At 35.9% G+C, this 23,311-nt stretch overlaps 1 long non-coding RNA gene across 1 annotated transcript; it reads left to right on the top strand.

Annotated features, from left to right (window-relative positions):
• The first annotated feature begins 1,233 nt into the window (after positions 1-1,233).
• Positions 1,234-11,884, top strand: LOC129490476 (uncharacterized). Its single transcript, XR_008660265.2, has 3 exons — positions 1,234-1,339; positions 11,280-11,448; positions 11,704-11,884. It is a non-coding gene; the product is annotated as an uncharacterized lncRNA (long non-coding RNA).
• The last annotated feature ends 11,427 nt before the right edge of the window (positions 11,885-23,311 follow it).

Raw genomic sequence — 23,311 nt, 5'->3', positions numbered from 1 at the left:
CTTTTTTCTCCTCTATTAGACTATGAGCTCTTTAAGCAAAAAAACAAAACAAAACAAAAAAACACCAAACCACACCTTTGTTTTTCTTCTTTTCTTTTCATAACTCTATATCTATACTTGGTACTATGCCTATATAACATTTGTAGTACATGGTGTCTTGCAGATATGCCATAGTTCTGTTTTCTGGGAGCGCATCTGAGGCAAGAGTCCTGATTGTATAAATAAACAAAATTCATTTCCTTTTAAAGCTGTTGAACTACCTCATCTTTAGACTCAATAGAATGACAATGTGACTTTTTAATTTTGTATTGGAATATATAATAATACACAAAAATAAGGGTTTGTATAGAAAATTCTGGCAAACAAAAAGTTAATATTTACTATGGGAGTAATCTAGATGAACTTCTCTTTCCTTTTCCACAATACATTATAGTGTGAAGTGTTTATAGCCTGTAGCTGATACAGAACTGAAGCAGAGCCTCACTTGCTGAAATACTGAAGAACAAGTAGTTCATACTGGTTAAACACTAAAATATCCCCAAAGAGTTAGAAAAAAATCAAGATCACCAGCACTATTTAAAAAAAATAGGCATTATCATTAGCAACTACAGTATTAAAGCTAAGTTGGGAGGTGGAAAGAGAAAGTCATTGCACACATTTGGTGGAGATTTGCAAGGAGAGCTTCACAAGGCTATTTAATGCTTAGGCAGCTAACTTTTATTACTATCTCAAGGGCCAGATCTAACTAAAACTCTCCCTAGTCTTCACTCCACATTTTGCTAAAATGGAATGGAGCATCTAGGCAAAGAGACTTAATGTTATTACCATTTGCAAAAACACACACATGTGCACACACACTCCCACTCCACACACACACACACACACACACACCTCGATAGAGCAGCCTGGTAAATAGCATATTCCTCTACAGCAAAGAGTAATTTGTGCCTGTTGAGTGGGAGAAAAAAAGCTGATTGCATCTATCTTACAGCTTTATGAGCACTTTGGGTTCCAAAGAGGGGCAGATTCGACTGGAAAAAATATTTAGGGGTTAACATTGTGGAAAAACAGGTGTATAACCATGAAAATAACTGACACCTTTATGAGTGTATACTGAGATCAGTAACAAGGGAACATGGAGCTCAAAAGCAAAGACTGAGTACTTTCCCACAGGGAGCTTATGACCTAGTCAAGAAGGGATGGTAATAATAGAACGTTCTGTTTACAAGTCTCCTGAGAGATCATCTGGTCTAATGCCTTTCAAATTCTCCTCCTGTAAATCCTAGAAGACTCACTCAGAGGCACTACCAAGGGAGATGAAGAAAAACCAGCTCAGCAGGTATGTCTCCAGCACTACTCCAGCTGTAAACAGACCCGACTCTAATATGGCTTATACATTGTATTTCTTTAAGACATCTCCTTTTGTGTTGGGCCCACTGACTATAAAAATGGAAGGCCTTTTAAGAAAATAATTGTTGGCCAGGCACAGTGGCTCACACCTGTAATCCCAGTAAGTGCTTGGGAGGCCACAGCAGGAGGATCACTTGAGCTCGGGTGTTCAAGACCAGCCTGGGCAACATGGTGAAACCCCGTCTCTACAAAAAATACAGGAATATTAGCTGGGTGTTGTGGCGTACATCTGTAGTCCCAGCTACTGGGAAGGCTGAGGTGGGAGGATCATTTGAGCCTGGGAGGTCAAGGCTGCAGTGAGCTATGATCATGCCACTGCACTCCAGCCTGGGCAACACAGTGAGACCTTATTTCAAAAAAAAAAAAAAAAGGAAAAAAGAAAGAAAGAAAGGTGACTGGTCATTTGTGACGGATATCTGTTGCTTTGCTTTCCCAAAATCTATTTTCCTTTCTTTGGGTCTGTGATTTGCCTGCAGGCACCACAATTCTTGCATTGTCTGTAACTCAGGAAGAACTGTCCCTACCACTGGCTACAGTAGTAAAGATAGCTGATCTTTTTTTCTTTTTAATCAGTCACTCTGGCCACAATAACTAGTAGAGAAAGTATGTGATCAAGGCTGACCAATTAAAGCCAGAAATGCTGAGGGGATTTTAATTGGGAGCTCTCAGGATACAGACAGCCTCATCCATTAGGATTACTAAGAAGAGAGAACGGAGCCTGACAATGCCGGAAAACACCTAAGAATGGTGCCCAACCCGGAGAAACAGGCTTTGTCTAAAGCTAGCTCTAAAACACAGTATTTCAATCACTTCTTAGCCTTTTGGCTAAGATCAAGTGTAAAACACATTATCCCTGGGGTTTTCATTATCTTAATAAAACAAGCGAATAAACTGCATTTTCCTTTATGAGTTTTCTTTCCTTTTCAACATAAAAACCATGCTTTATACCCCATGTTGATTTTTTTTTTAATAATGAGTGTTGAGGTCCCCATTAGGTAAAGGGATTTGCCCAGAGTCTCAAATATACCCAAGAGGGTCCCAAGGATTCTGACTCTTTGCCTTGTGCTTCATCCACTAGTCTTTGAATAGAGTTTGTGTCTTTAAGACTGGGCTAAATATCTAAAATCAACTTCTTATTTTATATTCACTAGAATAAAATATAATCTAAAGAAACCCGGTAGTGGTTCCTTTCATTGTGTTTGTGAGTTCCTTTCATTGTTTCATATATGCTAACTTGAGTATTTGATTTCATTCTACTGGAGTCTCATTAGCTCAAGACTATGGTTTAGGCACCCTCAGAAGAAGAAAGCCTGTCTGAAGTATCAGCCCCTCGTGAGCACATTTTGGCATTTTGAGAGGCTGCTTTTGCTCCCTCTGAGTCAATGAGTACTTGGCTCTCGCCCTCAAAGGAACAGAGATACAGTAGTAGCACTGTGTCAGAGTGAGACAAATTACTTTGTGGCAATTATATACAGTTAGGAACCTAAATTTGCACATCTCAGGGAAAATAGCTCAGAACCACCTCCCTCATTTTGTATTTTCACTTTTTTAGGTAAGAAAATTTTAAATTTATATGCTAATACAACGTAGTTCATTTTGTTCTATGATTAACTAGTTGCCTCACCTTGGGCAAGAAAGTTTATCTCTCTGAGTCTATTTTCTAGGTGTTTTGGCTAGAATAAATCCTCTCTAATGTCCCTTTCAGATCTAATGATTTCTGAAACTATGAACTTAAAGTACATTATAAACTGCATAGATATAAAGTGTGGTGAAGCCTTGCCTTCAACTCTTCAGTAGAAAGAAAGAAGGAGCTGCATGCAAGGGGCTGAAACAGGGCATCCCAGTGCAGGAGTCCCTTGAAGACAAATCTGTTTTATAAATGTTTTCGTCTGTTATTCCAAAAGACATGTAGAAACGTTCAAGGTAGATTAACACATTCTACTGAAAAAGCAGTTTTTATAAGTGTTAGAAAACTGAGAGCAAAATTTCAGACTAAAAAAAAACTCTATAAAAATATATTTATCTGCAAGAAATATATTCATGCAAACCCAGGGGCAATTTCCATTCTACACTTGATGCAAAGTTCTAGGAAACCTATAAAAATAAGGTAATAACTTTTGGATGGAAATGTAATTCCCAAATAGACATTTAGTACAATAAATAGATGGAATAGGATGTTGCCTTTTTTGATAAATTTGTCACTGTTTTCATAATTTCATATAAAATGGAAGTGTAGTTTGACGAAACACAGTTTGAACTTTGGTCACAGATTTGGCCTTACATTGGAGTTCAACTGGAAATTTACTGGACATATCAAGCAAGATCCCTCAACTCTCTGAAGCTCAAGATGTAATTTAATATATAAAATGTATTTTCATATGTACTCTACAGTGAGCAGAATATATATAAAATATCTAACTGATATATGTAATATCTAATTGATGGAATTGTTTATAGATTTAGATGCCAAGTAGCATGTTGTAAACATCACTAAACATCAGTTTCCTTTTGCTGAACTATAATGCAGCTCTTTTTCCCAATGTTCCAGGTGCAATCAAATATCCTAGAGATGATTGTTACATGACAAATACTGATATGGTTATTGTTGGCCGCCACACTCCTTCCATACATTAATAAAATGACTGGCCTCTTTTGGAAGGGATAGTGAGTTCTTACTATGTACCAGACACTGTGCAAGGAGCATTCACATGTGTGATTCTATATAACCTTCACAACATCCTGCAAGTTCTTAACACTGCAGTGTTTACATGGTGCCCAAGGACCTGCTAATGACCACTTACTCATTACCCTGTGACCACATTCATCCCCTATTATTCCATCCAGCTTTCTTGTTTGTCACTTCATTCCTTTTTGTATTTTTTCTAGGTTATTGACAGTACTAAAAATATCAACCCCTAGTAAGTGAGGGAATCTCTGTGGTTAAAAAAAAAAAAAAAATTCCAACATTACAATCTCAACTATATAGCTAACTACAGAGAGAACTATATTGCACATCAAATTCATTTTTGGCATCTTTCATGCCCTTCCCAGAGAACCCTTCATTCCTTACTCCAAGTTTCAAATGCCTGACTAGATTGAGTTGCCTTTCATGGTCTTCTCCTAAATGTTTTCCTTTTTCTAAATCCAGTAGAAACCTCTTTCCTCTATCTCAATTTCCTTATTCACATGCTTTCTTCTCTCCCTCCCTCTCTCTTTCACCTCTGTAACTTTTTCTGAGCCCAGGTCTTTATCCTCCTATTAAACTGGCTTACATGGAATTCCTTTTCTATCCCTAATTCTTGACAGCTTTTTTTAAGCCCAGTGTTGTTTGCATATTACCCAGTGCTTCATGCTATACTTCAACTTTAGCATCAGAATTTATCTCACAAGGAAGAACTCAGCAAAGGAAAATAGGGGTAGAGTATAACCAAATAAAAACTGTCATAATGGTATTAGATAATGAAGAAATAAACAGAAACATTTGGAAGAACAGAAGAGAGACATTGGTAAAGAGAAATAACTTTAGAAACTGAAAGAAATAATTATCTTATTCTAGTTTTTATCTATTTTCTCTGAAGAACCCATAAATCCTCAAGGGTAACTGGCAACAGGCTTGTGGGTGACAATTGGAAACCCTCAGCTGAAATGAGCAGTGAAAAGAGAGAAAACCTTCTTTATTGGAGTTATTTTGAATACCCTCCTCCAAATACTCTTCAAAGATTATAAAAGTTTGTGTTATATTTTCAAATTACAACAGAAATGTAGAAACACTTTTTATTTCTTATTAGGTAAAGTTAACAGTCTATTTATTTAGAATTTGAGAGTTGAGAGGGTTAAACCTAAAAACCAAACTGAGAAGATTATCATTCTTGAGTCGAGTTTTTGATACAATCCATTCAGAGAAAATAATATTCACTTTGCCCATTATTTATTATTAATTAGAGATCACATTAAAATTACAGAATCATGCAGGCACAGTGGCTCACGCCTATAATCCCAACCCTTTGGGAGGCCAAGGCGGGCGGATTATGAGCTCAGGAGATCGAGATCATCCTAGATAACATGGTGAAACCCCGTCTCTACAAAAAAACACAAAAAATTAGCCTGGTGTGGTGGCACGTGCCTGTAGTCCCAGCTACACAGCAGGCTGAGGCAGAAGAATTGCTTGAACCTGGGAGGCAGAGGTTGCAATGAGCCGAGATCGCCACAGCACTCCAGCCTGGGTGGCAGAGAGAGACTCCATGGCAAAAAAAAAATAAAATAAAATAAATTACAGAATCAAATATATTGTATTTTCAGTTGGTGAAGAGAAGATAGATTTTTTTTTTCTTTCCACTCATTGGAAAGTTTTATTTAATTAAATTCACTGGAATGTTAAGAAAAGTTATCATCAATCTTTTATTTTAATTTTCCATAATTTCCTTCTACAATGTGATTTTAGAGGCCAAATACAATCAGGATATGCAAAGTTATGCTGTAATAACAACCCCCAAATCTCAGTAGCTTCCAAAATCGATAACTTATTATTCATGCTATCCATTTACCCTGGATAAGCCAAGGGTTTGGCTATGAGACTGATTAAGCAATTACCATTTTGAATATTTTAGGATTTCAAGATTGAAGGAAAGAATGCTTTAGAAAGTCTTGTGTCAACAATTTAGAAATCTGGCCACTAGAAAAAAGAAAAATAATTCATTTACTCATTCCCTCATTCAATAACTATTTTTTAGCACCTAACAGGTAGGCAAGCACTATTTTAGGTTCTTAGAAAACACCACAAAAAATTACAATGAAAACTGTCACAGCAAAAATTGCATTGTACCAAAATAAACAAGCAAGGAAGACTTTATTCAAGGCTGCTGCAATCTTCTGATCTCTGAGAGAGAGATCAAAACTCAGTCTGAGCTCAACTCTGCTGATACAAAGGGCAGGAGAATTTTTAGGAGCTGGGATTAAAAGGATCACAGGCTATCTCTGTTTCCTTTGACATTACCCAAAGGAAAAATTAATTTAATAACTTAAAGCAAGGTGCTTGCCTCCTGAGTTTAGGTCTCTACCATCCTACAGAGACTGGGAAATAGAGACTCTATCTTGTGCTATGATTACATTTCAAAGGGATGGCTTTCAGTTCCTTAAACAGTCCTGGGTTACAAAAGTGATAAAAAGCTTTTTAAACGATTTACATCTCAAAAGTGAAGACAGCATGATTATAATTCCAGGTTTTCTAGGGTAAATGCTCCAAAAACCTAGGGGAGGGAGCTTTGTGTTTAGACCATCTAGACTCTATAAAGGCTGGGGTGAGCGGTGGATCAAAATCCTTAACACAGGAAGAAATCTGTCTAAAACTGAGTCAATCTGAGGGAAAAATTAAGACAATCTTTGCCAAAACAAAAAGCATGATGACTCTAGTAAATGATCTAATTTATACTTGAAAATTGCTAAGAGGACAAACCTTAAGTGGTCTCATTTGCAAAGGATAAATATCAACAAGATGGCAGACTAGGACCTTCCAACATTCACCTCCCTCCCCACAGAAATATCCATGTGAATATCTATCCACTTGTGGAAATACCTTCACAAGAATTAAGGAAACCAAGTGACAGATGACAGCACCTGGTGTGGAACATAAATAAGAAAAGATGAAGCAGGTTCAAGAAGGAGAGTTTATATTATACACATCACCCCTGTCCCAACCACATGGGGGGATGAAGAAGGAAGTGAGCACTGGACATCACCTTGGACTCTAAAAACGGGCCAATTCTAGTAAAACTCAGCACCAGGCAGGCCCCTATAGCCCCAAACTCCAGATCAATACTTGTGAATTGAGTCTCTGGGTTCATCACACCGCCAGACTGACCACAACAATGGTTCTGGGCTTCAGGCTACCCCAGTGCCAGGACCCACCCCGGCAGACTCAGACTCCAGGCCTGCTCTAGGGCCAGTCAGGCTCTGGTGGCCCCAGGCTCCAGTCTGCCCCCAGAAACTGGCTGGCCCTGCAGTCCCAGGCTCAGCCCCAACCCAGCATCATGCTGACCTCCACTTCCCTAGTCATCAAGTGGCACTCATGAACACAGCTTTATGTGGATACAGACTCTAGAGCCACACAGGACTAGGACATCACATGTGACCACAGGCTCTAGGTTCACTTCAGGTTTCAGAACTGCCCAGAGCCAGGTAGGTATCCACATAGCCTCAGGCTTCAGGCCCCTTCTAGTACTAGGTCAGCACTATGCCACAGGGACCAGACTGGCACCTATGGTGAACACAGACTCCAGACCTTCCCAGTGCCAAGCTGGTTTCTGCCACTCCACCCTCCAGGGCAGCCCATATGTCAGGCAAACCCAAGGTCCAGGCCCTTCCAACAGACCCCAGCACTGGGCCTGGCCCCATGGATCTAAGCTCTAGGACCACTCCTGTGGACCCAGATTCCAGCTCTGTCCCTGCAACCCTAGGACCCAGGTCAGATCTCATAGATCTAGCCTTCAGGTCAATATCTATACACATAGGCTCCAGGCAAGACCCTAAGGCCCCATGCTCCAGGGCAGCCCCCATTTCTCCAGACACTACTACAACATGCATGATACCAGGCTCCAGACTAGCCCCCATGGGCCCAGGCCCCATGCTTACTCCAAAACCAGGCCAATTCCAGGCTCTAAGATAGTCGCTATGGCCCCAGATTCCAGTGGACCCATAGTCCAGGCCATGCCAGTAGACCTTGGTGCCAGGTTGGCCCCGAAGGACTGAGGCTCTGGCAGCATTCCTGCAAATCCAGGCTCCAGGCCACCCCCTGTGGACACAAGACCCATGACCCAGGCTTGCCCCATGGACTAAGGCTATTGGCCCACTCCAGTACCAGATCAGTCCCCATGGATAAAGGGTTCAGGCCACCTTTACATACCCAGGCTCCAGGGTCAACACTGGGGACCCGATCAACAAGTCCACTACAGTGTATCCAGGATTTAGGCTCAATTCTACAGACTCAGGCACCAGGCCTGCCCACCTGCTGACCCAGGTACCAGGTCAGTCGGCCTGAGAACTCTAGCAGCAAAGCCACTCATAGACCACACCAGATGGCCTGCCCAGAATCTCTAGATGACCTGAATGTTGAAGGGCTTTCTTGGACAAACCCAGTTTGCAAAGACTGGAATAAGTCCCTAGTTTTTCAGATATGCAGACACCAACGCAAAGCCACAAGGATCATGGACAATCAGGAAAACATGGTACCACTAAAGGAACAAAATGAAGAGCCAGTAAGCAGCCCTGAAGAAATAGATATTTATGAGCCATTTGGCAAATAATTCAAAATAATTGTTTTAAAGAAGCTCAGCAAACTTCCAGAAAATGTGGAGAAACAATTCACCAAAAGTAGGAAAACAATGTCTGACCAAAATGGGTAATTTAACAGAAAAATTGAAATTCTAAAAAAAATTATATAAAAATTAGGGGGTAGAAAAATATAATGAATGAAATTAAAAATACAATAGAGAGCATAGACAACAGAAATGATCAAGAAAAAGAATCTGTGGATTCAGACAGGTTACTTGAAAATATGCAATCAGAGTAAAAAAAAAAAAAGGAATTGAGAATATGTATGGGATTTATAAGACAGCATCAAAACAACAACTTTTTCACGTTATAGCAAATTAAAAAGTAGAAGAGAGAGACATATGAACAGAAAGTTTGTTTTTAAATAATGGCAGAAACTTTCCAAATCTAGGGAATGATATAAATATACAGGTGAAGTCCGAGCTCTCCAACCAGATTCAATCTGAATAAAAATACATCAAGACATAATCAAACTGTCAAAAATTTACAGACAAAGAGAGGATTCTGAAAGCAGTAAAATTTAAAAAAAATCACATATAAGAAAGTTTTAATAAGGCTGCCAGTGGATTTCTCAACAGAAATTTTACAGCCGGGTAAGAGTGGACTGATATCTTCAAAGTGCTGAGGGGAAAAAAAATAAAAACTGGCAACTAGAAACACTATACTCAGCAATGTCATCTTTAAGAAATGAGATATAAAGCTTTTCCCAGGCAAACACTGAGAAAGTCCATCACAACAAGGCCTGTCTTACAAAAAAAAAACGTTAAAGAGAGTCCTTAAAGGTAAAAGACAATGATGTAAATTTGTAACACAAAAACCTATGAAAGTATGAAACTCAGTAAAAATAAACACAGTCAAATTTAGAATACTTTAACACTGTAATCATGGTGTGTTAATCACTTATAGCTTCAGCATGAAGTTTAAGAAACAAAGCTATTACAATAATAATACCTACAAAATTTGTTAAGGGATATATAATATAAAATGTAAATTGTGACATCAAAATTATAAAATGTGGGGAAGGTGGAATAAAACTGTAGTGGGTTTCTGTGTCATCAAAGTTAATTAATTATTAGTTTAAAATAGCCTGCTATAACTATAAGATGCTTTAAGTAATCACCATGGTAACCACAGAATAAAAATCTATAGTAGATACACAAAAGGCAAAAAGTAAGAAATCAAAGCATACCACTAGAGAAAATAACCCAATCATAAAGGAAGACAGTAAAAGGAAAAAAGAAACAGAAGAGCTACAATACAACTAGAAAACAACAAAATGGCCGTAATAACTCCTTACTTATCAATAACTACTAGGTTGGAGCAAAAGTAACTGTGGCTTTGGCATTGAAAGTAATAGCAAAAACCTAATACCTTGAATGTAAATTGATTAAATTGTCCAATCAATACTAAATGGATATAGAAAAAACACGACCCAACTATATGCTGCCTTCAAGAGTCTCACTTTACCTTTAAGGATATATATAGAGTGAAAGTGAAGAAATGAAAGAAAATATTCCATGAAAATAGAAACTGAAAGGGAGCAGGAGCAGCTATTTTTATAACAGACAAAAAAGACTTTTTAGTCTAAAACTACAAAATGAGACAAAGAAGGTCATTATATAATAAGTGGTCAATTCATCAAAAGAACAATTATAAATATATATGCACCCAAATCAGAGCACCTAAATATATAAGGCAAATAATAATAGAGCTGAAGGGAGAGTTAGACTATAATACAATAATAGTAGGAGACTTTAGTACCCCACTTACAGATCACATGTTAGGCCACAAAACAAGTCTTAACAAATTTAAGAAGACTGAAATCATATCAAGTATCTTTTCAGACCACAATGGTATGAAATGAAAATCAGAGGAAAGGCTGAAAAATTCAGTGTCTGGTGAGGTTTACTTCCTGGTTCATAGAGAGCTATCTTTTCACTCTATCCTCATACGACAAAAGGGCAAGGGAGCTCTCTAGGGCCTCTTTTATAAGGCACAAATTCCATTCAAGAGGGCTCTGCCTTCATGACCTAATCACCTTTCAAAGGCACCACCTCCTAATACCATCACTTTAGGAGTTATGATTTCAACATGTAGAAATTTTGGAGAATCACAAATATTTAGACTACAGCAAGAGGAGATGGTAGGTATATGCAATGACCTGAAAGTTGTGTTCTCAGAAAATTCATATGTCAAATCACAGTCACTAAGGTGATGATGATAAGAAGTGAGGCCTTTGGGAGGTGATTAGGTCATCATGGTGGAGTCCTCATGAATGGGAATAGTGATCCTATTAAAGATGCCCCAGAGAGCTGCCTTGTCCCTGCCACTATGTGAGGACACAGCTGGGGGGTGTCATCTGTGACCCAGAGAGCCAGCATTCACCAGGCACTGAATCTACCAGAGCCTTGATCTTGGATTTTTCAACCTCCAGACTGTGAGAAATAAATTTCTGTTGTTTATAAGCCATCCAGTTTATGGTATTTTGTTATAGCAGCCCAAATAATTTAAGACAGTATTTGAATTTTGAATTTGTATTTTAGATGATATTTAACACCAGAAACTGGATGAGATCACCAAAACAAAGAGATGGGGAGTATACAGAGAGAAGAGGACATGTCAAATAGCTGAGCCACTGGGTATTTCTATCATTGAAAAACTGGGAGAAGAGGAGAAACCAACAAAAGAGATCAAAAAGAAGCATGCAGTAAGGTAAAGAGGAAAGCAAGAGAGGGTGGTGTCCTGGAAGTTACAGAAATAAAATTTCAAGGTGATTAATCTGAAGTCTCTGATCACTTTAGTTTTCTCACTGTAAAAGCAAGATAATCAGATGAGAAAAAAGGAAAGTGTGGTGTGCTGAATTATGTCCCCCTCTAAACTTATACATTTAAGTCCTAATCCCTAGTAGTTCAGAATGGGACTGTACTTGGACATAAGGTCTTTAAATATGTAATTATATTAAAATAGGTTATTAGGGTGGACCCAAATCCAATATGACTGGTACCCTTCTGAGAAGAGGAGATTAAGTCACAGACATACACTAAGAGATGACAATGTGAACATATGGGGAGAAGACAGCTATCTACAAGCCAAGGAGAGAAGCCTCAGAAGAAATTTTTCCTGCTGACTCCTTGATCTCAGATCTCTAGCCTCCAGAATTGTAAGAAAATAAATTTCTGTTGTTTAAGCCACCCAGTCCATGCTAATTTGTTATGGCAGCCCTAGCATACATAGGTGTTTGTTGTTTGAGGAGCAAGGAGAAGGAGAAGGAATACATTTCTTGCCTAGAAAAAAAAAAGAAAAATAAATGGACTAAGGATGAGAAGTATGATTTCCAGGCAGCATAGGGACCCTCAAGAGGTTCACTGAATTTAAAGACCAATTGGTGGGACTGTAAATTATTCTGCAGCCCCATTCAACTTCACAAGGTACCAATTTAGGATAGCTGCCGAATTCGATTTAAAATAAGGATATTTGCTTTGCCAAGAAAGTTCAACGAGGAAAAAAGTAATAGAGGACCTATGAAGTTGATACATGCATTGGAATATTCATTATATCTAATGTAGACTTTAAATTGGGAAAGGTAAAAGTAGTGGCATTATGCAGGTAATGGAATGGAGAAAGGATCAGAGACTTTGAAAATAGGAACTGGGTTCTGGAGGGAAGAATCTGGAAAGATAGGAAGTTGGCTAGACAGTGGTTTACATGAAACTGATTGTCTAGCAGTTGCCAATAATGATAAGATCTAGAGTATTTGTTATCAAATGTCTTTGTGTCAGCAACACCTGAAAAACCTGTTAAATATGGACTGCTGAGCTCCATGCCCAAAGTTCCTCATTCAATATCTTCTGACTCAAGAGGTCCAAGATTTTAGATTTCTACGAAAGATAATTTCTTGTATGATGCTAAAGGTGCACACACTTTGAGGACTCCTGATCTAAAGGATAAACATAAGATGTGTATCTGAGGTAGAAATGTAAATATCATTGAGGAGAAGAAATCAATGAACTAACAAACCAGGGTGTTGGAGAAATTTATTGAAATGAATTGAAACAACAGTAGTATTAGAGAGCCAAGAACTAATATTCTTAAGAAATAATGTGACATGGGATTAGAGGTGTATGTGTGTGTATCTAGAGAACTTTAGATACAGTTTTAGATGTAAAAGTTGTGCTGTATGTGTCAGTATAAAATAAATTATTAAATAAATTTTCAAGTTAAAAAAATCCAGTGCAAAACAATGTCTAAAATTGCTGTAGAGTGAATTTTGTGTCTCCCAATATTCATGTGTTAATGCTCTAATCCTCAATGAGATGATATTTGGAGGTGGAACCTTTAGGGGATAATTAGTCCATGAGGGTGGGGAGCCTTCATGAATGGAATTAGTGCCTTTCTAAGCAGATATATGTGACAGAGTATCTCTCTCCACCATATGAGGACACAGCAAGAAGGTGTCTATTTGTAAACCAATAAGTGGGTTCTCAGAAAGAGTCAAATTGGCCACGGACCAGCACTGGTCCATAGCCTGTTAGGAAGCAGGCCACCCAGCAGAAAGTGAGCAGCAAGCAAGAGAACATTATTGCCTGAGCTCCACCTCCTGTCAGATCAGCAGCGGCATTAGATTCTCACAGGAGCATGAATCTATTGTGAACTGTGCATGAGAGGGATCTAGGTTGTGCACTCCTTATGAGAATCAATCTAATGCCTGATGATGTGAGGTGGAACGGTTTCATCCTGAAATGATCTCCGCTCTCTCCCCATCCACTTCCACCAGTCAGTGGAAAAACTGTCTTCATGAAACTGGTCCCTGGTGCCAAAAAGTTAGAGAAAGCTGCCATATATTATGATTAAAATGGTATAGATTATGATGTCAGAATATTATGGGGTTTCCACAAAACAGCTCCTCACTTTTCTCCAACCCACACAAACACATACACACAAACACATGAGAGAATTTCACAGAATCTCAGCTTATGGAGAAATTTTGGAAGTCATCTGGTTTAGTTTTCTGTATCAAAGGACATTGTAAAGACTTTTTAAAGAAGGTTACATGCTCACAGCAAAGTTGAGAAGAAGATAAAAGTATTTTCCTGCACCACAAATGAATAGACTCCCCCATAATCAACATCCTTCATCAGAGTGGTACATTTTTTGAAAGTGATAAACTTATGTTGACATATTATCATTCAAACTTGTAGTTCACATGAGAGTTCACTCTTGATGTTGTACGTTCTATGGGTTTCAACAATATAATGACATGTATCTACCATTATAGTACCAACCAGGGTATTCCACTACTCAAAACCCTGTGCTGTCTGTTCATCCCTCCTTCCCACAACCCCTACAACCATTTATTTTTTTTTTAACTATCTCCATAGTTTGTCTTTTCCATAATGTCACATGGTTGGAATTACACAGTCTGCAACTGGCTTTTTACAGATTGACTTCTTACAGATTGCCCTTTACAGACTGGCTTCTTTCACTTAGTAAAATGCATTTAAATTTCCTTCGTGTCTTTTCATGTCTTCATAGCTCATCTATTTTCATCAAGGGATTTTCAAACTACATTCTGTGTTGCCTTAGGGTCTACTTGAGTTTTTAGAAGGTAGCCATGTGGATAGGCTCAGCTCACACTATAACTAGAGCTGCCCTATTTTATAAAATGAGTCTTCAGCATAAGATTTTGTCTGAAGAAATGATTCTAAAAAAATGTTTGAAGGACAAGAATGTGAGAATCTCCTCTTTAATATACTGATAAGAAATATCCCAGCTTCTGCAGAAGGACCTTAAATGCTAAGCAATTCACCACCTCATTACGTGCTTGGATAGCTCCAACTTTTAGAAAGTTTTACGCTAAGCCAAAATTGTCCTCCCTACAACTTTGATCAATTGGTTCACATTCTTGCTTTGGGCTATTTAATTGCTGGTAGAGATTTTAGTTGCTTCCCTGAAGGCAGAAGACTTAATGTTTTGTAACTACTATTGATCTTTCACCGGTTTTGGCCTATAGCTGGGCAGCTAGATAATTTATTTCTCTTCGAGGTTCCCTGATACTATTTCTGGGCTACATTTTCTGTTTCATTTCTTGAAGCTTTCATTTCTATATGTGAAGAAATTTGAACACTTTTTTTGTGTCTATGAGCTACACTTTTTAACATAGATACCAATTAGCTCTTAATTATTAAGCAGGTGAGAGGACACCGATACATATTTATAGCTTGGAGGTCATTTATATTAAATATTATGAAAATCTTTATAACAGTAATGTTGGAAATTTAAGTAATGAAATGAGCTACCAAGAAAGGTTGTACAATCACTGTCACTAGAGGTACTCAAGGCAGAAATGGCCACCTGTTGGGAAATGATGGTTTAGAGCTAATTATGTCTTCTGGCCATCATCTGTGGTATGTATCTAAGCCAATCTCTTCACATTATTTGAAATCTTAGTTTATATAAACACATGTGTATTCCATCAATAGTACTTATAAAATTGTTATAAAATGCTTAGAATTTTCACTCCTAGACTCAGTCCTCAGGAAATCTAAAAAGCCAAAAAAAGAGACAAAAATATTTACTATAGCATTATTTACAGGAGTGCAAAACTTATAAACAACTTAAATGCCAAAATACAGTAAAATGGTAAAGTAATATATGGTACATCCATGCAGAAATTTGAGTAACACTTTCAGTAGTTTGTAGTAACACAGGAATATCTTACTATTATAATATTAAATTGAAAACCAAGGCATTGAGTTGCACACAAAATACGATTGTAACTATGGAGAAAACTTCATAGAAAAAAATGGTGGAGCAATTCCAGTAAACTGGAGGAATAATTTACTACAAACAATCTCCTTCACTACAAACACTTAGAAAGGCAGGATAAAAATATATTAAAAACAAAGATAAATAGTTTAAATTAAAAGTAAAATTTAACAAAAAGACAAAAGTTCCAGATGCTAAAATGAAAAGTAAACTCAAAGCCAAAGTAATCAATTCTAGCTGATGTTGATGGACCCAGAAGAACAGTGCCTCTGGTTGTAGGCCCTGGGAATAACAGGCTAAGTCTTCAATGCTTATAAAGCTATGATAGATTCACAGGTACCTAACTGCAGGTCTATTTAAATCATGGAGATGAAACTATGGGTTCTCCATGAAACTAGGACTCTTAAAAAAAGAAATCTCACACTGAGGATTTTTTTAACAAAAAATAATCATAAAAGTCTCAAAGAAACAGAAATAAAATGTGCTAACTGCTCTGGGCTTGTGGTGGGTAGAGCCCCACTCCATGTTTCCCATGTTTTTTTGAAGAATCAAAGCGTATATTACCAAGAAAGTGTGGAAATTCTGATTTAAGGTCAAAGATATACTTGGAGATTCAGCAGAGGGAAATAACATAAGGCCAGGTAGGTATTCTTTTTTGCTCATGGAATGTACAACTTAGAGTAAACAAACACAGCTGAAGTAGAGTCGACAGTGAAAAGTACAAAAAAGAAAACAAAACACACAAACAAATCCATAAAGGAGACTCAACAAATACTGAAGTGGAAATGGCAGTCAAAGTACAAAAAATAACAATATGAGACAATAAAAGTAGTATGTTTAAAATTACTGAAATGAATAAATAGGCCTAAAATCCATAAGAAAATAAAACAATGCTCATAAAAACTAATGGGCAGATTTGGAAGGTACAACTAGAAATTTTAGAAAGATACATAAAATAAAAGAATTAAATAAAATATTAAAGATAATTTGTGGGCTGTTGGGCTGATATGAGAATATCATCCAGAATGCAGTTCAGGAGGATAAGATGGAAAATATACAATGAAGGTTAATGGGCATGGAGTATCAAACAATCTTGAAAAAAAAAAAAAAACCAGGAGGACCCACACTTCCTGATTTCAAAGCTTACTACAAAGTTGAAGTAATCAAAACAATGTAGTACTGACACAAACATTAACAGATAGACCAATGGAATGGAAAACAGAATCCTGAAACAAACCTTACATATATGATCAAATGATTTTTGACAGGTGTGCCAAGACCATTCAATGGGAAAAAGGCAATCTTTTCAACAAATGGTGCTGCAAAAACAGAATGTTCACATACAAACCCATGATGTTGGACCCTCACTAATACCACATACAAAAACTAACTTAAAAAGGATTTGCAACTTAAAAATAAGACCTCAAAACTTTAAAATTCTTAGAAGAAAACATAGAGCAGAACTTTTATGACATTCGACGTGACAATGATTTCTTGGAAATGACACCAACGATATAGGCAACAAAAAAAATGGACAAATTGGACTTCGGGAAAAATTTTAAATTGTATGCATCTGAGATTACACTATCAATATAGTAAAAAGGAAACCGACAGAATGACAGAAAATATTTGCAAATCATATATGATAAGGGATTAATATCCAGAATATATAGAGAGCTCCTAAATCTCAACAACAATGGAAAACAAACTACTCAATTCAAAAATGGGCAAAGGACTTGAACAGACATTTCTCCAAAGAAGATACAAAAATGGCCAATAAGCACATGGAAAATGATGACATCACTCAAAATCATGAAAATGCAAATCAAAGTTAAAATGAGATAATACATAATACCCATTAGAAAGGCTACTAAAAAAGAACAGAATATTCAATTGTTGATGAAAATATGTAGACATTGGAACTCTGTGGACTGTTGGTGGGAATGTGAAATAGTATATAGCTACTATGAGTAACAGTGTCATTGTTTCTTAAAAAGTTTAAAATAGAATTACTATATGATCTGCCAATTCCACTTTTGTGTGTATACCCAAAAGAATTAAAAGCAGAGTCTCAAAAAGATATTTGTTTACCCATGTTCTTAGCAGCATTATTCACAATAACTAAAACACAGAAGCCAGCAAAGTGTCCATAAATAGAAGAATAGATAAGCAAAATGTGACATATATATATATATATACACACACACACACACACACACACAATGGAATACTGTTCAGCACTAAAAAGGGAAGAAACTTCTGACATATGCTACAATGTGGATGAACTTTCTATTTTGCTATGTGAAATAAGCCAGTCACAAAAATACAAACATTGCATTATTCCACTTATACAAAGTACTCAGAATAGTCAAAATCATAGTGACAGAAAATAGAATGGTAGTTGCCAGGGGTTGGGGAGAGGGAAGAATGGGATTTAGGATATAGAGTTTCACTTGTGTAAGAAGAAAAGAGTCGTGAAGGTGGATGGTAGTGATGATTGCACAAAAATACAAGTGTACTTATAACCACTGAAACTGTACACTTAAAACATGTTGGAGAGTAAATACATATTTTACCACAACAGAAAAAATTGACCATGATAATTAATGTGTCCAAACTTTCACAGTTTCCACCAGAATTCAAGACATGTTGGCAAAAAAAGGGAAAATATGAATAGAATATCACTGTAAGACAAATGATATGAGAGAAAAATTTCTTCTGGGAGCCTCAGCCTCTCTCATTTACTTCTTCATTTCACATTTAAAACCATGGTTATTAAGAAGTGTGTCATGTATTCAGTAGGAAAATGTATTTGCAAAAGGAACATTCTTATTGATAACAACGTTGGCATGCTTTATTAAGTGCTTAAAGAGTGGAATTAATGGATGATTCAGAAATTAGGTTCCTGGAGGGAGTAGTGATAACGGAAACTCTTCACTGTGAAGCAAACAAAAGATATCAGAACAAGATTTAAGTCTTAAATTGCAACCCATCAGATGCAGAAGATGAAATACCTGTCAGTTCAGCCTGCAGAGTACTATTTCAGACTTCAGTTTCCCTTCTGCTGATCTACCCTGCATCTGCTATGTGGACCTCTCTTCTCAACTAGTTTGAGAATATTCAGGAAGATCCAAGGCTGTTGAAATCTTCTGCCTTGGCTCTCTAGTTCCAAAAGCCTGCTCTATTTCTGTCATAAGAGTTATTTGGTGAGATTCATATTACCTGAGTGTCTTGTAATTTCCCACTTGATTAGACCAAGCCTTGCGGGAGGAAGTAACAGTATTTCCTTTTAAGGAGATATTAAAGGCATAATATTTGTTCCATGTAATTCTCCTTCATCTTATAACTATTGAATTTCTGCTTAATTTCTAAAACTATGTGACGTCTGTTCTTTGGTATACATGAAATCTTCCTTTTGGCCTTATATATGGACACTTTTTGTGACTGTCACTTGTGTTTTAACAAGAGCAAATCTGTTCTGAAGGTCAGTTCCAGGGTTTTAGATACATGCATAAAGTCACGCTTATTACCTTGAAATTCAAAATTTCTGTATCTTTACTAATTTTATCTGTTACTTCTATTAGTCACCACAAATAGCTGTTCTCAATAAGAGATTTGGTAAAGTCAAATTGTATAAAATATGAAACTTGGTCTAATGCACATATACTGAAATTTACACCACATAAAAAGCATTTACAATCTTTTCAAGCATATAGAATCATTTCCAAAATTTGGGCATGAACTATGCAACAAAGAGAATCTTAACAATACTGAAGAATAACTATCTCACAAAACAGGTTATTTGATGTTAATGTTCTCCATTAGCAATTAACAACAAAAAATCGGAGGATAATAAGCTTAACCAAAAATACCTTAGAAATTAAAAAACAATTTTTAATGTTTAATGTGTTAAAGAAGAATTGACAATTAAAATAATGATGTATTTAAAATGATGAAAATGCTTTGCATCCAGTAATTGTCTGAATTTATAGAGAAATTTATTGCCTGACAAACATATATATAATGATTGTCTAATCAATAAATGATAATGTGCTATAGTCAATATATATGTTTAAATATAGGTCTCTACCTCACAACAAATAAAACAATAAATTCAAGATACACTAACCAGCTAATGTGAAAAAAGAAGCATGAATTTTAAACTCTCAGAAAACAATATTGAAGAATATCTTTATGTAATGGAACAGAAATGAATTTATCAAAGAAGACAAAAATAAATTAAAATGTTTATATATTTGGCTATACTGTTATTAAGGTACCCCATATGTCAATTTTTAAACATTAACAGCAGACTGGGAGATGATATTTGTAATGAATACAACTGTCAAAATTAATTAATTTGTATATACATTCAAATCACTGTGAAAATCAAGGAATATTGAAGAAGAAAATTGCAAAAGTATGGATAAAGAGGTCAAAAAAGAAGAAGCAAATTATATTATATTCACAAAGAGATATTTACCTTGCTAGTAATCTGAGACATGCAAATTAAAACAATGAGCTATTATGTCACTGCACATAGCCAAAAATAAATAAATAAAATCTGAAAATACCACTTTCTGTCAAGGATATGGAGAAATGCACATTGTCTTACACAGCAGGAATAAGTATATTTTATAACTGTTATTGAGAACAATTTGGAATATTCAAGTTGAAAATACTCTCTTTACGCATGTTTGAACAATGATATCCATTAAAGCATTTTTTATCACAAAAGTAAAAGGAACAATCGAAGGATTCATCAGTAGGAGAATGGATAACTGTGAAATATTTATACAGTAGAATACTTTAGATCAGTTAAAATGAATGAGTTGTATTAACCTGAATAAATATATGAATATAGAAAACAATGTTGAGTGAGAAAAATGCAGAAATATAGGTGCAACATATCATTTATATAAAGCGTAAATACACACAAATAAGAATTCTACATTGTTTGCCTACATCTCAGAGTGAATGATGTGGCAGTGTGCAGTGAAGGTTTCAATTATATTCAAAATTTTGAAAAATTTTTAAAAAGGATCTGAATCAAATATAGTAAAATGTTTACCTTTGGTTAATCAGAGTTGTGAATACTAGAGTTGTTTTGTGCTATTATATATATTTTGTTCATTAGAAATTGTCCACAATTTTAAAAAACTATTTTAAAAATAAAACAAGGGTTTCATTTGGTAAAAGGGAGTACATCAAAATGTTTTTAGTGGTCACTTATAAGAGAAGTAATCGTAGATTGGTTTTACACTTCTTCATAATTTTTTCAAATTTTTCTTGAAAGTTTTACTTTTATTATTAGAAAAAAATTCATTTTATTTAAAAAGAAAACATCCCTAGGGCTCTTCTCTGAAGATTTTTTCTGAAACTAAGCTGCCATCACACTGAAGGTGATACAGCTTGAGAGGGTATCATTTCTTTGAAAAGTTAACTGAAGTATTTTTTGGATTCCTTTCAATCCCATTGTGAGAGCTGCCTTTACTGTGCTAAATGCTGACATGGATGCTAAGGCTGATTATCATCAGAATCATTGGGGCAGAATGAATTCTTCCTACTGAAATTTAAGTCCCTGAAGAGTAAAACTTCTCCAAAAAATGTAAATGTTCAAATTCAGTGTGCCTTTTTCTCTTTTCATTTCTAAAGATTACTAGGAATACATAATTTAGGCAGTTTGGCTTGCTAAAATCAGATCAGTGTCTCCTGCCTGGTTTTGACTGATACTTGTTTGCTCGGAGTTACAGGGAGGAACTTTATAAGTGTTCTTCATGATATTAGCCTCTTAGATTGATAGATTCCAATTTTTTTAATGGTAAAACTTTCATACTGAGTAAAATACCAAACTCAACCTGTCAAAGAAGAATAGATTTTTGATCAGCAAAAAGCACAGCGGTGCGTCCATATCTTTTTAGCACCCAGTCATGCTTATTTGACACAATTTACAACTAAATTACTTATACTTTTAGGAATTTTTTCTAATAGTCATATCAAAAACATTTGCTCCATAGGCATTGAATATAACAGTGGATGGTTACTGATTTTTTTCCAAGGTCTTTCTTGATGCTTTTAAAAACTGTCACCCTCAGGATCTCATCTCCAAGACTGAGAAAATACAATTTTATCATGTGCAATGGGCTTAGGCAGCAAGCAAGCCCTTTAGACTGATTGCATATTCTCAAGATTCTTTGGGGTTAATTAAAAATGGTCAGTGTAACATTATGCAGAGAATGTGAAGCTTGTTTTCCTGGAATGCAGGGGAAATAAACAATGAATTTCCCCAGTTTTATCAAGTGCTTTACACAAATCTTAGAATGAAGACTGTGAGACCAATTGTTTCTAGAAGAAAATACTGTTATGAAACTTTTACTTTGCTGAAAATCTTTGGATTTTGTTGCTTCCTTCATAAAGCACATACACAAACACACACACACAGAGAGTCTGAATTAGATATTCTATTGACATGTTTTAGAAGGAAAGAAGATTAAGCTAAGTGTTTGAGATTCAAACCAACTGTTCCATGGTTTCTAATCATTGCAAACCTGATGTTTTAAATCATTAAGCCATTCCTTCTAGCTTACCATGGGAATATATTTCCATATAGTTTGCTGAGATATATTGAGAGAGATAAGAATTAGAATTCATTTGCCATTTAATTTTTCTGCCAATGTGACTTTAAAAGGTCATCTAATGCCCACATTTCTATTTCTAGAATATTTTCACTTCATCTGTCAGAAATCTTTGTGTCAAGGTAATTTATTTGACTACACTCTTATGATTTTAGCATCATAGTTATATTTATTTGAATAAATTCAGAGTTTCATCTGATTCTAACCAACAAAGTCAGAGAAACAGAAATGGTAATTTTGAACAACTCTAATTCATCATAAAGTAAGTTATTGTTGTATTTTTCCTTACACTGAACAGACCAAGAAGATTAAAGGTGTTCATTTTTAACTTCCATTCTAACCTACTCTTAATTCAAGTTATTGAGAATTTCTGATCTAAAACGAATTTTCTTACATGAAAATTTCTTACATGAAAATTCATTTTAGATTGGATTTCTGATTTAAATAAAATAATTTCTGATCTGAAACAAATATTTTATATGAAGCTTTAGTTTCATTTATTGAATTTTCTGATAACATATAATTTCCTCTCTGCCTCCCTGTCAAGTCTGCACTCCTCAACCTCTGAGACTTTGGGTTAGAAAAAGTTGTTTTTAAAAATAGAAGGAACCAAAATAAAAGTAAAAACCTGTAGAAAATCTGAGGTTCAAAAACTCCAGGAGAGTCTGTAAAAAATTCTAAAACAAGATAAGAAGCAAGAGTTCTGAAATACAATCTGGTCAGATTTGACAGCCAAGTCTGCCTTCTGAGGACTTATAACTGAATGGATTTCACAGCAAAAGGCACAAGGAACAGGATGCTATATTTCCTTCATATCCCTAGAACTTCATGTGTACCTGATACAGGGAAAATTTTCAATAAATATTTGTTGAAATAGAAAAGAATCAGTAAATGAACAAATGAAAACTAAAGTAGCAAGCTATAAGTAATTTAAAAGATCCCACTAAATCCTAAAACCATCTTACAATATTCATCCTTTCCTTTTATTATTGATTTCCTCATTCAGGGTCAAATGCAGTGGCACAGTAAGGGCTGAAGCAAGAGAACATTTCACCTAGCTTATAGCCAAAGAGTCTATCTAAGCTTTTAGTATGTGAACGTGCTTCCAAACTTGGTAAATTGTGATTCCCAGGCCTACTATGCAGCAATTCTGATTCAGTGTTTAGGGATAGAAC

Source organism: Symphalangus syndactylus, chromosome 9, assembly GCF_028878055.3.
Source record: "Symphalangus syndactylus isolate Jambi chromosome 9, NHGRI_mSymSyn1-v2.1_pri, whole genome shotgun sequence".
Taxonomy (NCBI): domain Eukaryota; kingdom Metazoa; phylum Chordata; class Mammalia; order Primates; family Hylobatidae; genus Symphalangus; species Symphalangus syndactylus.
The sequence above is the reverse complement of the archived record's forward strand: the minus strand, read 5'-3'. Positions and strand labels throughout refer to the sequence as shown.